Here is a 4,963-nt window from a genome sequence, read left to right as displayed (position 1 = left end):
ATTGCATTTTGTGCAGTGATAACTTCACAGAAGCAATGAACTCTGTGTCCCAAAATTTTGGTGGTGTTGTGCCTCGTAAACATGGGTACTTTCACTCCTGAGTGCAACCAGTGAATGGATCATATTATTGAATACCAGGGAACAACAAAAAAATGACAGAGGTCTGTAGCAGATTGTAAGTACTCATTAATCAAAGACTGACAAATATGTAGAGTGCACTTTATTAGGAAAATGTTAGGAATCAAAAACTTTTCGCCATTTCACATGCTCCAACACCTCCGATACCATAACTCATAACCATTTTTATTCAGAGTCTGTGATGTGATAAAAAGAAGGAATGTAACAGAAATGTCTCTGCTTGCCTTTGAACAGCATAAATTCTGACAAGTTCTTCTAGTGTATGTGGTTAAATATCTGATCATATATTCTTCCTCCGCACCCATGCCATCCACACCAATGAGACCAATTTTTCGTTTTCAGTTTTAATGTGGCCCACATAATGTTGATTCTTCATTGCGCTGACTATTTTCTGGAATATATATTGCAGTGCTGAGGAGACGCAAATGCATTTAAAAAGCTTAGGCCCCACAAAAGGGATAAAAGGGCTAGATTTATCAAGATTAACAAGCCATGGCAGTGTCACTGTAGTTAATTACTTTGTGGCAAGATACAGTGCGTTTTTGCACACAAGGATGTAGTGTTTCATTTAATAGAGATAAGTTGTGGAAGCAACAGAGACTAGACATCCTAATTGCTCAGCTTTATTGCATGTTCTGCTTTCAGGGTCTGATTGTGAGCTCCTCCTAGAGGGAGACACCTTCAAAGGACTGCTTCTTTGCACGCAGAGAATGCAACAAATGATGAAAGCCTACCCTGAGTTTCTAGGGATAGACGCGACATACAAGTTGCTAAAAATCAGGACTCCAGTTTACCTCATTCACGTTGAAGATGGCAATGGCTCCTCAGAAATAGTATGTGTTGGAGTGCTCGTCAGCGAAGATTTCCAGAGTATGGGATGGCTGTTGCAGACATTTAAAAAGCTAAACCCGGTGTGGACAGCAACAAAATGCATCATGGCTGATAAAGACCTAGGCGAACGACGCATCCTAAAACAGGAATTCCCACAAGCAACTGTGCTGATCTGCATCTTCCATGGGCTGCAAATATTCACAAGGGAAATCACAACAGAAAAGATGTCGATCACCAGTGAACAAAGAAACAAGCTACTCGGTATTCTTCAGAAAATGGTGTGGGCAAGAAATCCAGCAGATTATGACACATACTTGAATGCGCTTGAGAATGAAGCTCCACAAAAAGTCCTCGACTACTTCGACACCAACTGGAGGCAATGCAGAGACGAATGGTCCCTGGGTCCAACATACAACAAAGGCAATTTTCTGAATACAACAAACAATCGGCTTGAGGCAATTAATGGCAAATTAAAGTCTGTCATCAAGAAATTCAGCACTCTAGAAGAGTTCATCGACAAGTTGTTCACAATCCTCCTTGCACTCAGCGACGAGTCTGACAACAAAGCTGCAATGACGTTGTATAAGAGGCCTTCCAATCAAGCCATGGAGAGGGTGGAGAAAAGATACTACAGCCTTCTCACACCATATGCCTTTGAACATGTCTCTCGGGAACTGAAAATGAGCAAGAATATGACCGACCTTCAGCAGAATGGTGCCCACTACCTGTACAACTCCTCTGCAGGAGTTGTATCCATCACAAGCACGCACTGCAGCTGCCCACTTGTATCATCTATGCTACTACCGTGTCACCACATCTTCGCTGTACGTGCGAAAGATGGGGAAGATTTGTATGACAAAGCACTGTGTAGCCCAAGGTGGTCACGTGAGCATTACCTGGGCCAACGTGACCGACTCAACACTTGCAGCACGACCATAGATGCTGACATGGGAGACCCTGAGCCTTACTGCACAGAATACCGGCCAACAAATCTCAGGAAAATGTCTGCAAGTGAGAAGTACAGAAAGGCATTCCTCAATGCCAGAGATACTGCAGCACTTGCTGCAGAGGCTACTGGTGAAGAGTTTATCGACAGGTTAGAAGCACTAAATAAGCTGAAGTGTCAGTGGCAGACAACTGGAACACAGCCTCAAGTCCCATTGCCAACTGCCACTACAAGCAATTCTTCGCCATCAGTTCAGGAGCATCCTTTTTGCCAGAACTTCATGATGTGGTGGGCAGTGAACAACGAGACCTGGACGGAGTGAACATTCACAGCTTAGCGTCCCCATTTGACTGTGAGAATCCGACTGAGAGTGCACCTGATATCAATGAAGGTCCATGTCACAGTGGAGAGCCCTCTTGTATAGAGGCATCAGGTAAGAGTACAGCAGCATATCCGTTGAATTACTGAGTGCTATACACCAAATAACAACAACATAGTTTGTTCTCCAGCTCACCGAAAACAACTAGCACAAGTGCAACAAGCTCAGCCTTCTTACAGCTATTGATGATGAATGGTACACTTACAGATCTCAACCACGAGATTGCAGAAGCAGGATCAAGTAACAGCAACAATGCTTCGATGCAGCGTGTTGTGCGTGCTGTAACTGCCATTCTTGGTAACGGCAAAAAGATACAGGTGGCAATGAGAAAGCGGGGTCATCCAAAAGGTGCTGAAGTAACTGTCATTGGGCTTCCAAAGAGACATAGATACCATCCAGTACCATTTGCAAAGCTTTCTGCAGCAGAGAAAAAGCTCAAAATGCTGAAGTGGTTCGTGTCACCAGATACAGCAAACTCAGCTATCAAACGGACAGGAGTAATTGGTAAGTCAATATAGCACAAGCTTTTAAGGATCCCTTTCTCTGTGGAACCTAACTTGTATCGGACAAATTCAACATGACACACAGAACTTTATTGACAAAACGATTCTTCAGTTTTTACATCCATTTCTGAGGTATAGCTGTATGGGAGGTTGAAGGAAATATTTCTCAAGCTAATTTCTTACACATACACCTTTGGAGGCAGTCAATTAAGTGCGCTGTACAAAATAACCATAAGTGCTTTTTTACCTTCATTTACCTTTCTTAATCCAGATGAGCAGGAAATTGAAACAAAGCCAGAAGCACTCACTCAAGCCATTTTGGACGAAGGGGTGAATTTAGACCTAATTGAAGAATACTTCAAGCAAGACGGATGGGCGCTAGTTCAGCAAGTCCGTGAAGTGAAACAGCAGCAGCCATGGCACTGTAAAGCTTGCAATGATGACCTGAGCACCAGCAGTTCCATAATCTGTGATATCTGCCTGGAATGGCAACACTTAAAGTGCTGCCACTTGACAAAAGCTCCTAGAAACAGTAACTGGTTTTGTGAGTCATGCATGAGCAAGAAATGTGGGAAGTAATATCAGTTGTCTTGCTCCAGGCAGTTTACTTAATATTGATATGTCGCTGCCCTAATCTAGTCTTCGCCTCACCAAGGGCAACCATTCTCATAGACCTCAGCACTGTAAATATGAAAATGTTGTGGTAGACTTTGCAGAAGATTCTCTTGTGTAACTGACCAGAAATAAACTTAATTTGTTTCATTTATCATTCAAAAAGTGAAGAGGACACACAAAGGTGTTTGTGAGCTTTTGTTAGCAAGTGCAAAGGTCTGTGTAATTTTCGGGTTTTCTTTTTAATTAATTGCCTTGCAATTTCGCAAGTCGTCGTGCCGTCCCGTAACAGTGCATTACGAGAAGCCCACTTGCAGCACTGGAAGCAGAGGACGCATAATTCGCTCCGATGCGCGACAAGTGCATTTGAACATCGTATCAGGTGTGGTTCCTTTAGCCCCACCTAGGTTTACTAATTTCGGTAAAAGACCATGTTGTCTGTCGTGGCACCCCACAAAACTACTCGTGACAGTATATTTCATAATGGTTTATATCGGACTTGTAAACGCAGAATGACGGCACGAGGCAACGATCGCGCACAGTCCCAGTTTGTAAACACTACTACGTTGGTGTTCTGTTGCGGATTGCATGAGACAGCAACCGTTTCCATGCACACAAAAAAAGAAAAGAATGCTGTCGGCAAAGCACGGTGAGACTGAGCGACGCACCCCACAAACACACAGAGAAAAAAAGGCACGGCCGGCGGCGGCAACGACAGCGGCAGCAGGAACATAGCGCATGCGCACAAGGGCGGCGGTTCCGCAGCCGATTCGAGCCAGGATAGCGAAGAATACCGCCGCGGCGGTTCAGGTTCAGGTTCACGTTCAGGTTCAGGCTCGCTTCATCCCTTTTGTAGCAGGGCAGGTATCCTAAAATATAGGGCACCACAAGCGAGAGACTAGACAAAAAATGTCTAGAAGGGAGGGTTGAACGACGGGGTCGTTCGGGAGATGTCGCTGGTTTTCGGGTTTCCTTGGTTCGTTGGTTGATTCTGATGCGCTTGACTTGTCTGCCGGCGAAGCCATGGGCTTCAGGTCTTCATGCTTTCGTTTTAGTCATGGTTCCGGTTTCGGAATCTGGAGCTGATGTGGGCGCTGTACTAGTTGATGCGGTAACGTTCTTCGTGTTGGTTGATGTAGGGTTACTGTTTCTCGTTTTCTGTTGTGTGGCTTTCTCCCAAGTTAGCAGAAGGCGTTTCGCTTTCAGGATGATCTCCTCGCTGGTTGGGTGGAACCCGAGGAGGGGCGCGGTCGGTTTCGAAGCGGTGGTCGTATGGAGTGTCGGGCATCTTAGCAAGATATGTTCGATATCCTCTTCTTCTCCTGTGTCGCATAGGATGCATATCGGGGGATCCTTTCCGAAAAGTTCGGAAAGTCTCTTCCTCGTTAGTAGTGAACCCGTTCGGGCCAGAAATAGCAGTCCACTGGCTCTGTCTCCTTTGTAGAATTTCTCTGGGGCTGGTGCCAGCTTGTTTGTCGCGTACTTGCTCATACTCTTCTTTTTTGTTACAGTTGAGTGCCATATGTCTTCTTCTATGAGGTTCATTTCCCTTTT

This window comes from Ornithodoros turicata, unplaced genomic scaffold (assembly GCF_037126465.1).
Source record: "Ornithodoros turicata isolate Travis unplaced genomic scaffold, ASM3712646v1 Chromosome25, whole genome shotgun sequence".
NCBI lineage: Eukaryota > Metazoa > Arthropoda > Arachnida > Ixodida > Argasidae > Ornithodoros > Ornithodoros turicata.
The sequence above is the reverse complement of the archived record's forward strand: the minus strand, read 5'-3'. Positions refer to the sequence as shown.